This window comes from Athene cunicularia, assembly GCF_003259725.1.
Source record: "Athene cunicularia isolate RWA chromosome Z unlocalized genomic scaffold, athCun1 chrZ_part1, whole genome shotgun sequence".
NCBI classification, from domain to species: Eukaryota; Metazoa; Chordata; class Aves; order Strigiformes; family Strigidae; genus Athene; species Athene cunicularia.
The window spans coordinates 11159401-11172583 of NW_020799142.1; the positions used below are offsets into that span (position 1 = coordinate 11159401).

General features: G+C 37.4%; 1 protein-coding gene across 2 annotated transcripts in view; it reads right to left on the reverse strand.

Annotated features, from left to right (window-relative positions):
- The window catches only part of LHFPL2 (LHFPL tetraspan subfamily member 2), a 117533-nt gene that overhangs the window by 47278 nt on the left and 57072 nt on the right, over positions 1–13183 (reverse strand). Inside the window, exon 3 of one of the 2 annotated variants that reach the window (XM_026865392.1) lies at positions 11648–11649. The exons of the other annotated variant lie outside the window; for it this stretch is intronic. The gene's annotated coding sequence lies outside the window, so the exon portion shown is untranslated. The remainder of the gene's footprint in view (positions 1–11647; positions 11650–13183) is intronic. 2 annotated transcript variants of the gene reach the window in all.

The following is a 13183-nucleotide window of genomic DNA, read 5'->3' on the forward strand; positions in this document are numbered from 1 at the left end:
TCCACTCAGCAAAGACTGGAATCTGCTCTTGATTCAGTAGTATTCAATATGCTGCACACAACTCCCAGAATGTCTGTGTGATTTAGAGTCTCAAGTTTTCCTTCTTCCTTCTGCAAAAATATAGTTCCCCTTAGTCTTTTGTACTTTAGAAAAGACAAGTAACCTATTGAGGATTGCTCTGTACCAAAAGTTGAGCTCCCCGGGGGGAACAAAGGGTCACAATTCAATCTATCTTTTAAAAGGAGCAAGCAGGCAATCCCATCCAGCTATAGCTAACAGTAGTACTATGTAACACTAATGCTAACATTGGAGAATTAAAGATTATGATAATGATCTAGGACAATGCCTTATGTTGTTAAAATTATAAAGGCAGTATGTTAATCAGCATAGCTGCCATCAATCCTTATTGTGCAACTGTAAGCCATCATGCACAAGTCAGCAAAATGCTTTAGCAACTAGAAAACTCAGTCTAGACCTTTATCAAAAGATGATCAGAATAATAAGATCACAAAGACTTGTGCATCCATTTTTAATTAAGATATGTTCTTCACTGGAGTATGTACTTCATCACACTTAAGCAAATGTCAAACTAACTCCTAACTCCAATTCCATCATGGTTTAAATAACTTTTCCATGGCAAAAGCATCTATTCTGTTACCATAAATTTAGATTGAATGATAAACGTTTACTCAGACTTTGTTCTAGACTACGCCACAGAAACATCAGACTGTTAAGGGTTTTGAAAATAGATTTGAGTCTGACTAGCTTTCTCTTGTTTCTCAAATCACAGAATTTAAACAAATGAAGTCATAATCTGTAAACTACCCAAAACTATTTAGAAATTAAAAAGCAGAATTGGAGCAGTTCACAATTCAACAGATTTTTCTAAATACACTTATGTCCCAGAGAAGAACATGGCTTTTGTTCCAAAAATAAGTAGGGCAGTGACAAAAGGTCCAATGTTTTATCTACCATCTTGTATCCCTGCAGTCTTCTCCAAGGCTTCTAAATCATCTGAGGCTAGTATTTGTTACAGTTCTCTCTGGGCCTCTTTTAACCTTGTGATATAATTTATAGACTCTAGAGGTAAAGAAAATGCCTCAAATATAATAAGGTGAAAGAAATAAAACTACTTAAGTGTTCTAGTAACAACCTTTTTGCAAGCTTTTTCAAATAACACGCCAAATTCTGTTCAGTTCTAGAAGAGTCTTTTAGGATGAGGTGTGTTTCAACATACACTCTTTTGTTAAGGGTGTAGTCACTGCTCACTGAAGCCAACCAGAGTTTTTCACTTAGTGGAGTCTGAACAGAGATGTACTAGCATTACTGCTGATAGAGAGATACCCTTTCTTCATTCAAACTTAATTGCATGCACAGAAAAGTCATTGGAATAGCTCTTGAAGAAGCCACAGCTGTTTCTCAATTCAAGCATTAAATCCAGGTGGATCATGTAACAAATCTCACAGTTGTGCTGATTATTCCAAGTCTGAACACAGCCAACATTTTAAAAAATGCCTAAAAACCCTGGGTGGATTAGGCCACCCTGGTTGGAAAATCTGACAGAAGGCATAAATTCACATAATTCTCACTGATTTAGGTATGCTGCAAATTGCTGTACCTTTACAACAGACACTGCATTACTGCAGTAGAAACAGGACTAATGCATACACACAAACAGCTAAGAATATGGAATTAATATATAAATTAAACTCAAGTGGAAAATAGACTCATTTTCTCTTCATCTAAGATTCTACTAGTCTGCCTTTCATTTCTTGTGGACAAGAATGGAAACATATGAATATTGAAAGCCCAGTTTTATGGACCTATTTTGGAAAGTCATCCTTTCATTAAATATGTGGCATTTTACAATACACTAGCTTCCAAGGAATCAGATTGTAAAGATGTGTCACAATATTTAATATCTTATGTTCCACCAATATCAAGTCAAACTTATATTGTCCCTTAGTGAAAGATGGGTATAATTACATAGATCAATAATAATTTCACCACCTGGCACAGAAAAAGTTCCATCATCAAAATACCACTGCACAGTTCCTGGTGATATTAATTTCCTTTTTATTAGCATGGATTAAGACCACAAAAATATGCTGCTAAGTGAATCCACAAGCATGATCCTGTAAAGAAATGTGCAGCTATAGCCGATACCAATTGAAACTAAGGGAGCTCAGATGATTTCCAGCTCTTGTGATTTTATTATGAGTCATATCTGGTGTTTTCCTTGAGTCATACATTTAGAAACCTCAGCAGTGCTGCCCATAATTACATTTTACAAGTTCATTACTGTGGTGAGGGGGAAAGGAATCCGCCTTTTTACATATATGCATCCAGATATACGAAGCACGCAGGTGACACCCTTGGTCACATGCCAGACTACTGGCTATCAGATTTTGTTGCACAAAAAGCAAGAGATTGTTACAAAAGTGCTCTTCATCTCTTAATGATAATTTCTTAGTGACAGTGCACTAAGATCCACATACATGAATTTCAACACATCATCTTTGTTGTATACTTTCACTAATGAGAGAACTCCCTTTTTTTCCTTTCAGAGAAAAACAAGTATTTATTTATTTACTGCACAGCTCATGATAGAAATGGTATGACATTACACCCCCAAATAAGCTGGAACAAGTCAAAAAAACAGAAGAATATAGATGAAGCTAAATTTTTTTTCCCCCCCTTTATCAACCAAATAAATTTAAGGAGTAGTAAGAAAACAACATTGGCTGGGCGTCTGCTGTTAAAAAGTTATTCTGTTGTACGTTTTTCAAAACCATTCAAATGCTACTCAAGATGCAAGTGGTCATGTAAGAATCAACACTATCTAAATCAGAAGGGGAGAGGGACAGCACACAAGTGCTTGCAATACAAGCATACTTAAGACATTTTGCAATTCAGCTTGTCTGAATATCCTCAAAACTGTTACTAAGTTTCTTGAAAAGCAACTGCCACAAACCGATTGCCTTTCAATGTTCACATAAACTTCTGTAAATCTTAACCATTGTCTGAAGCATATACTGCTATTCCAGCAATGACCAAAACAGCCTAAGTCCATAGAGGAACAAGAAAAAAAAGCTTCTTCTGTCCTCATTTCCAATACTGAAAGTCTTACAACTTTCTCTCAGGTTGCACCCATGAGGAAGCATTTCTGCTTCAGCAGTGGATTAAGTAGGTATATAACATCTCTCTGTCACATCAAATTTTGATGATGTTCCACATTTAAACTAACTTTTTGTTTAATACAGAAAATGAAAAAGACCCCAACGTAAACTCCCTCCACAAGACAGATCCAAGCAAGCACAAATTTAAGGGTTCCATGAAGCTGAATACAGTCAGGAAAACACAAAACCAGGGACGAGTATCTAGAGTAAGATTGTGCTCTGGCTGCTATTCTTACAAACATCCCCAATCTGGCCTCAGCAAACTGGGGCAAAAAGTGATGCAATTTTCATGGCACCCACATCCTCAAAGCCAGACATTCATCACCTAGGTGTCAGCAAGCCCCTACACAAGTCTTCTCAAACTACTGCTTCCCACCAAGACCTGAAACTGGCTCCTTTAACATCTGTTAATCTAATTGGTTCCTATGAGCCTCTAACAATTAAACTGTTGTTGCAAGGAGCAAAAGGGAAAGAGGATTTTACATATCCGCAGCTGGGCTGTTAGCAGAACAAATGGACTGCATCTGACTCAATGGCTCTCACCAAAACCCAGTTACCAAGCTGTGAGAACATGCCCTAAATGAAGCCGATGGCCCCAGCAACTGGGCTGAGCTCGAAGTGCTTATTAGCTGCAATCATAAGGAGACACAAAGGCCTCAGAATTTCTCTAGTCAGTAAATTTAACAATCCTGGGCGAAGGTACAACAACAATCATGGCAAATATGGAGTGAGTCCCTCAAAGTGAAAACAGAACTTTTGTATGATACATTATGAAGCTGGAATTTTTAGCTGGCCTGTATTAAGAAGTAAAAAATCTGAAATCAAAGTCCCTGTTTAGATTAATTATTTTTATAAAAGGGGAAGTATTGCAACAGCTCTTATGCAAAATACTTCAGTTGATTTAAATTAGAAGTAACATTCTTTTTTTCCAAAAGAAAAATTGAAAATGGAACAAAGTGATACCCAGTTCAGTATTGGTCCCAGTCCCATTTCCACAGACACTCAGATATCTCTCTCTCTCTCTGTACTCACAGGAGATTCTCACTTTCAGAAGGAATTCTCATACATCTAAGCAATGTGCATAAAGGTTTGCAGAGCAGGAGATGTAGGATCTTCTGTATCATCACCACCCAGTATAAGGAGTGGAACTAACACTGCATCGTACACTTTGTAGATCTCTAAGCCTGAACATCTCAACCTGGGAAATCAAAGCCCTTCAGTCTTCTTCCAGAGTGACAGATTAAAGTCTCATACAGCTACTTTCTTGTCCTTTCCACAGTGAAGTTTTAAAATGACTAATAAAACACTTTTCAAAGTATTTTTGCTCTGCCTCTGTACTATGCTTTCTACCCCAGTATTATGCTACCTAAGCAACTAGGCACAACAGTGTACTGAGGTGACACCACCACAATCTTCTGAAGTTCCTCAGAAGCTCTTGCAATATTCTAACAAACTATGCATCTCACACATGGGACACCTGAGAGTTTACTAGTTCCCATCTCAGGGTGTGGGAGGAACAGTAAGTGTTAGTTACATTATGGGATCCAGGGAATTAATAGATTTCAACCTTTGTTTCTTTAAGAATTCTCTAGCAACTGGCTTTTAACTGTTTTGTTTGCTATTCATCCCTTTCTTAATCTGCTCCTCTAATTTTTACCAATGTTTGAAATTTCACAAAGTCAGCTTTTAAAACTGGAATGTTTCTAACAGTAAGTTGAGACTTTGGTAATCATATGTAAGTATAGAAACTTTTCACTTTTCCAAAGTATCATTGAAAAAGACCTATATATCTGAAATATTTTTATTTTTCCCCCCCCCCCTCCTCTTTCTGGATGTTTCCTTAGACCATCACAATTGCGGACATCTATTACTACATTTCATAATGTCAGCCAAGAATTCAAGAGTTAAATAATTCCTTTTCTCTGATGACTGCAAAACAGTTCAAACATATCTTAATTACAATTTATACTCATTCTGAATCAAATTCTGTCAGCATTAGAAGGTTGCTGATGGCATATAAAGTCATTTGGTGCCCAGCAAATGAGGTAAAAATCATTAAAAGTGTGACAGTGTTACCAGGTTTCTTTTAAGGCTACTCAAATATCCAGAAACACCCAACACCCCCGACAAGCTTTCTGTATGTATGAAATTCTGAGCTGTATGTCCAGGCACATTTGAAAACAGCATCTTTGGGCTCAAAAATAGCTTTTAAGTTATAGCCTTGCTATACCATCATCTCATGAAAACCTGAAATGATGTGAAAAGGCATAACAAGGCTGATCACATCTAGTACCTTCAAAGCTTTAGGAAGTTAGTTTAATTCCTTTGAGCTCTTATTTACCTCACTTTGGTTTCTGCTCTGCCTAGAGTGAACTCTTCCATAGCACAGCCAAGATGGATCAGAGAAAGATCCTCATTCACCATGAACACCTTCTTCCTCACTAACACTGTACATATATTTGAGTTGTTCACTAACAGGATTGACAGGTAAACTGCTATAGGCACAGCAGGGAAAGCAGACCACTGTGACAGTGTCAGAATATAGGACAGACATGAATGCAAAAACATATCCAGGCCTAAAACAACATAGCAATCTTACAGACTGTCACAAAATATGTTAAAAATTATGATTTTGTGCTGCTAATAATCCTAATTCCCATCTCACTGCTGCCACAGAAGTGATGAATTTTTGAAATCATTTGCTGAAATGTAGCACAAATTAAAATGTGCTACTACTGTTCACTGATTTCCTTTAATAAGAAGGAACTGTACACACAGACTGGTGATTAATACAAGTAAAAATACACGGGATAAGGACTTTCTAAGTGAGTACCATGGCATGTGGTCAATTCTCTTTTGATTCACTTAGATTTTGCATGTGTAAGACTAAGCAGCATTGCCTCCATATTAGACAAGCATTAGTATGCTAGTAGTACCTCTGAGGTGGGAGTCCCTCCAGCTACCAGGAAACCAGTCATTAAAAAAAAAAAAAATATATCAGTAACATTTTGATAACTAGCCATTAGAAGATGCACTGCTGAGAATGCCAGGGAGAGGGACCCAGAAAATGCTTTAATTGCATTAAATATAATGTCTTGACATCTGTGCATGCAAGAGTATTTTATCATCATACTCCTAATGGACTGGACAGTTTCAGAAGGGATATGAACGGTATCCTATTTCCAGAGAGAAATACACTCAATGCAATCTGGAAAACTAGTTGGATTTCAATGGATGTTTTCAACTTCCCCAGTATAGAATTTCTTTTTGTTCTTCTCAGTCTTAATTTTTCCAATACACAAAAGATACAATTCTCTGAAGGGAAGGATTTTTTCCTCATTTAATAAAATCTACAAATCTTTAGAGACTATAAACTTTGTCATTTTCTGCTGTGTTAAATTTTACCCCCAAAAGAATCTTTATGAAAATATTTATCTTCCTGTATTATTTGTCTAGGAGGTAGATTTAAAAATGATCCAGTAAAGGACAATTGCAACCTTCTACCAACTAGACAAAGCTATTTTGCTTTAGGGAAGAAAATTAAAATAAAAAGCGATACAAAAAGTACAAAATGAAAGAAAATCATCAGCCTATATGTGGTATAGCAATTTTTTCAATTACAGCACTATCCAATTTTATCAAGAATATTAACTATATTTCACAGGAATACCATTCTAATATTTCAGAATAATAAGATATTAATTTTAAAGACATTTTTTACTGACATCTTGAAGCATTTTAGGAAGTATATATAGCATAAGATGACATTCACCTTTAGTTCAGATATGTTACCTCACCTCTTCCTATGCATTCCTCCCATTTATTCCACTGCACTGAAAGACAGTAATATTCTCTCACTGCTGTTCACTCTTTGTCCTAAGTCCTTCTGCCATTACCTTGTGGGGAGCTGCAGTTCCTGGACTGAGGGAAGCACTGATCCTATGCAGAACTGCAGTGGCATGATTGGGCCACAGGACTTGAGAGTCAGGGATTCCTGACGACATGTATCAATACATACCCTTGAGTAAGTCACATCTTTTCTGGTCTCACGCTGTTTTAAAAATCAGGGAAATAGGGCTTTTGGTTGTTCCCTGGTATTTGTAAAAAGTTCAGCTAGCAACATTTGCTCACCAGGCAGATCAGTTGTCAGTTCATAACTCTCACCGAATGCTTTTTCCATGGTCTGCATAATTTATTGGAGGAAAAAAAAAAAAAATCTTGTTTTCTTATGCTTCAATTCCATAATGTACTTAGAGACACTGGTCTGAACAGCCATCAACAGGTTACTTGCAAGCTTGCTTAGAGGCCCTAATACATCCTTCCTTTTAATAGCTTTGGAAAGTAATCTAACAGCTCCAATAGCTTAAGCTTAGAGAGGGCCAGAAGGATATAAGAGAATTCCTCTGTGGGACATAGAGAAAAAGGGTAAGTCAGCCTCAAGAAATGAAAAAGGAACTATTTCTTTCAAGCAGTTGGATATAAGGTACTTGGCTCCACCACTGAGCTCTGTGTGCTGCTCTACTTTCTGCATAAAGTAACCCTAAACACAGCCAGAGTGGAAAGCAGGTTTCAGTGGTAACACTGGTGATTCCTCACAATCAGTCCTTCTCAATCTAATCGATTTCTTCTTTCACTGACAACTTCTTTTTAAGAATACCTCTTCCCAGACTTTATGATGGCCTCATCTCTAAGAAATTATATGTGTGCACAGGCTCAACATACCTGCTTATCTTCACACACATCTAGAGTGTGCAACTCACAGATCCAGCAGTTTTAAAATAAGTCAGTGTACTGTAGTATGAGATAGAAGGAAAAAAGAAAGGTAAACCATAGTCTATTTAACACATCTGAAAATGAGCTCAACCTCTGTTTAGTTCCAGCAGCTGCCTATAATGGAAAAAATGAAGACTGCTGTTGCCAGAAAAGTGGGCAGTAAGAAATAACAGATGTGAAGTTTCAGCAACATCATTGGCTAGGTCAGTGGTACAAACAGCTTCAGAGCTGGGGTCCCCATTGGGCTGCAGTGTTCTCAGAGGCAGGCTTGCTTTTTGAGCTGCTGAACTGTTCCCCTTGCTTAGTTTAATTTACTCAGCTACCTCACCCATGAATGTGATTGGTAAGAAATATTCACATCCTCACAAGCATGTGTGGGCTGTGCGTAAAAGCTCCTTGATTAAAGTTAGTCGCTACATTTTCCAAAATCATTTTAACATACCACTTCTCTCTTCCTCCATCCCAGACACCCCTCTATTTCATGGCCACTTAGGGCAAGTGGGGAAGAAAAGAGAGGTCCTTCAACAAAAGATCTTACTAAATGAGGCTCACAAAGTAAGATCAAAGAAGCAAGTCTAATCTGATGCATACATTTTGAGGAAGGGCAGTGGGTAAAAAATGCCCTTCAAAGAGTCAACTCCAATTACAGAAGTCATTTTCAAAGAAGAATGAAGTTTCTTGACAGAGTTTAAAGGGAAAATTACAAATACAAGGTCTGTATAATATATCACATCAAGAACAACTTCTGTCAGCTCAATTTTCAAGATTAAGTGGACTTCAATTTAAATTAAAATTAAATCAAATCAAAGTTATATTTAGGCATCAGAAATATGCCTTGAAATTGTAATGTGGATCACAAAGATGATCAGAAAAACCAATTATAAATCTGTATTAGAAAAAAACACTTCCAGTGAAGAATATTCAACAGCAGCAACTAACATCAGCAGAATTGAAGTTGGGCTGTCACATCCATTGCAAGTCATTCCTACGCTATGCTCAAAATCTGGCTGTAAAAATCCAGCTCTTAATAAGCCTAGGCTTTCATGCTATGTCTCATCTGGTGTATTTATTACCTGTTGCTGATAGAAACAGTACTACTCTCCCCATCTACTTCCAGTTGCTTATTCCCTCTTTGTTCCTTGTGTTACATCTAGCAATCTCATCCACAGGACAAGTCAGGCCAGCATAGTTATCTGATGTAGTTTTCCTCCCCAGGAAGTTAGGGTCTTTTTATGGAATCAGCTGCTTACCTTGAACTCACCTTGGGGCTGGGAGCTGATGTGAGAGAGGGGAAGAACAGGCTGAAGTGCTACTGCCCCTTTTGGCATCAGCCTGCAGCTGTGCAAGACCAGATGCAACATTAAACCATACTTTGAAAAGTCTTACTAGCTGCCTTCTCACAGTATGAATATTCAAGTGTCTTCAGGATTCCACATCACACAGTGGGTTCCTGAGAGTTAATGTCACAACACGAGAGCAACTCTGCAAGTAAAAATAGTAATGTTATAGCAACTGAAGGATTCCACAGTCATTAAAGTGCCTCAGTTCATTTCACTCTGCAATATCTGGACAAAAGGCCTTGCAATCTAAACAGAGAAAAAGAATAAAAAAGATCAATTAACCTTCCTAGTATCACTTTATCAGGTTAATAACAGAGGCAGAAATCAAATACAAGAGTCAGGACGGGCAATTCTACCTGCTATGCCACACTTCGTCCTGTGGCTATAATTGCTATTTATTCACTGCTTGCGGCATGGCATCTCCACGTCAGAACTGTGCTAGGTTCCAGAAATTACAAAATTATCCATTATATTTGTTGCTCCATAAGCAAATTATCAGCTCAGCGTGGTTTACAACATCTGAAAGTTCCCAGTGCCTTCCTAAGGAAAGAACTCCAAAGCTTATTATTTTCCTGACTCGGTACATCCTCTCCGCCCTCTGAGGCTAGACAAAAGGAAAGAAAGTGAACAAATGTACACTGCTATTTTTTTTTTCTATTAAATTGAGTCGGGGTGCAATTTTGGATTAGTGCTTTAAAACCACCTTAAAGTTCTCAAAAGAAAAAAGTAAATAAAGATCATTTATAGGAAAAAGAAAAAAAAAAGGCAAAGCACAGACACAGAAAAGAGATTGCTCATAGAGGAGAAACAGTACATATGTATAACTTCCTATTTACTCCAACTGTTAACAAAACCAAGTAAAAACAGCAACACTGGCTGTGGCTCTATTTTTTTGGCTTCCAGAAGTAAAAAAAACCTGCCTTGTCTCTGTGCTCTTATGTACAGAGTACAAAATTGTACTGATAAAAACCCCCATATATCCCAAACCAAATATAAAACCCCAAAACCAACTCTCTGTCCCCATCTGTATCCTGCTGTGAACTACATGTGATTAACACACAGCAACCTTGTAGTTACCTCAAAACTATTACCAATATTTATATTTTGGGCTTAAGATATGGCAGGGCTTCATCAGAAACCTAGAGCATAATTCCAGAAGGTCACAAAGTACTGTCATGAGGCAAAGTTCAGCACATGGGTAAGGTGACAGCTAGAAACTTGGGCGAACCATAGCTTTCCTTTGTCTGTGGGTTATCACAATGTAGACAAAGACCTTCAATATGATACTCTGCTTGCTTTCCTTCAACTTGGTTCCTTCCAGTTGTTCCCAAGGCCAGAAGCACAACCCTCATCCTCCAGTGCCAACTGAAACCCTATGCCAGAAAGCTACATAAGTTTTATTATGTGAAGAGGAACTGGACTGGCTGGTCAGGACATTTATTTTCATGTAACAGAAAAATATTTGTAACATCAGCTGGCAGGTTCCAGAATAGCTAGGATGCCAAAAGTCCATGGTCCAAGGACTGCAGGTGTATCAACCTGTGGCAAAAATACTGGCAAGTGGCTGGTGAAACATCAGCTATTAAAAGAAGGGATCAAACCTCCAAATCTTCAGGGACTAGTTTCATTGTCATCAGTTCTCAGGCTAACATTCCCCAACCACATTAAAAACTGCTTCCAGAGGTGCTCAACACCAACATGTAGCACAGCATCTGATCATTGCTGAATTATCTCACTGGGGCATGGATCACTGTCAGCTGTGATGTGCAGGTCCTGGAAGAAGCTTAGCCACTACTGCACTAAGCAGTCAACTCTTGATTAACAGTATTTTAATTTTACATATAATAAATAGTGCTTTGCTGCCTAATACAATTTCAGAGTCTATCTTTCATGTCTCTTTGAAAAGGCATTGTAAAATGCCTGTATACTACTTATATTGAAAAAAAAAGGAGTATACATACAAGTCAGGGAGTATGTGAACACTCTTTTAAAGCAAAAAGATTATGCAAAATTTTATTAAGAGCTTATTGGAAAGTAATTTTATCCTTTAAATCTTTATCTCAGTTGTTTATTCTTGCTTCCAGTTACAATTTGATTAATTATTTTATTGCAACTGAAGTGAAGATTTTTATGGAATTGACTAGCTATTTTCAAATGTTCCCTCAAGACAACCTATGCAATGCCTATGAACAAAACTCAGACAACTAGGCCTTTGCTGTGCTTATTAGTACATCTGGAGAGAAACTATATTATTTACATATTTTATAATGAAGGGAAAGTTATAAATTCAGTTTTCTTTCAAAATTTTAGATCTGCACAGAGCTAATCTTATTAACTGTGCAATTTTACCATCACCACTGCATTTAACCCTCTACACTGGTGTATCACCTACTGCTGCTGACAGTTGCTCAGGCCATTAAGTCAGCTTCAAGTTCTTAATGCATGTGCTTGTGTTTCTGTTATGTTGCGAAGCTTTATAGGGCTCCCCTCTTAAATGGTCCTAGGCACATTACTATAAAACAGGTCATATTATCTGGAATGCTACCCAAGAAGCAATTTGAAATTAATAAGTAGTCTCTTTAATTCTTAACTAGCAGCTTCTTAAAGAGCAAACTTGAAAGAATATAATATCAGAAAGCAATATAAACTGCCTACAATGTACCAACACCAGACAGAATACCACACAGCACACAGTTCTCAGCCCCGGCTGTCAGCCCTAGTAAATGCTGTGAAAGCTTGGTATGTTATCTCACTATAATATATAATATGATCAAGGTTCCAGTTTAGCAAAAGCTGGTTCTTCAGTTTTTTCCCTGTTCAACAAAACTCTTAAACACTTCCTTAGTTTCCAAACGAATAGTGTTTTAACTGTATTTCAATAGCCCTTACGCATATCTTCTGATTCTCTGGTGAATCAGGGCCTTGTTTCAGAGCATCCCACCAGAACAGCTACCATATTAATCATAAAATAACAAGTATCAACACTCTGTAAAGAAGGAAATTATTTCCATTTGAAGTCACGCAATTAAATGTCAGTAAAACTCCAGAAGTTGCTTCACATGAATTCTTGTTTATAAAACTACTTTTAAACACACTTGAGTCACCAACAAGCAGCAGTAATAAGCAAATTTTAGAGTTTTAGAAACACTGAGTATATTTTCTTTAAATCTCCCTTAAGCGATAGGTATGTTTAGCTCAACAGGGTAGTTTTTATTTTTAGAGTGTTTGGGACAAGTGACTTCTGAACACCAGGTATATGGCATTATCATATCCTACATGTGAAGAGGCACTGATCAGAACTGTCCACAGTACATTGGTAAAGAAACTTCACAACAGTTTCAGCTTTTTGTGAGATCATGTAATACATGCAGTGGAGTGGTACCTGTTGGGTTAACACATCTGTTTCAACACAGTGGCACATTTGTGGAACAGGTAACTTACACAGAGCATGAATAAATGTGTCACACTGGAACACAGGTAAATTAAACCACACACATAAATCCATATACATGTAGGTATCTCACCAAGGACAAGACTGGCTGATGAGGTTTGATGTTGACTGGATTCCTGCTTGTAAAAATCTTCACAATCCTGAAATTCAATGTGGCTTCTATTAATTCTACACTTCAGGGTAAGGGCAAAATACGGATTTTTCTATTCAGACCTGAATGTTGTTTAGGTCTTTCTTATATCCACTGTGACCAAAAATATGCTACATAACTGCATTCAAAGTGGGCGAGGACCTTTAACATTTAGTCTAGAATACTAAATGAACTAATATAAATACAAAAACCCAAACCATTTATTTTTGAGGACTCTTGAATGCATTGGCAAACATAGAAGTAGGAAAGAGAAAGTTTCATTCTTACCAAGGAGGAGGAATAAGATGGA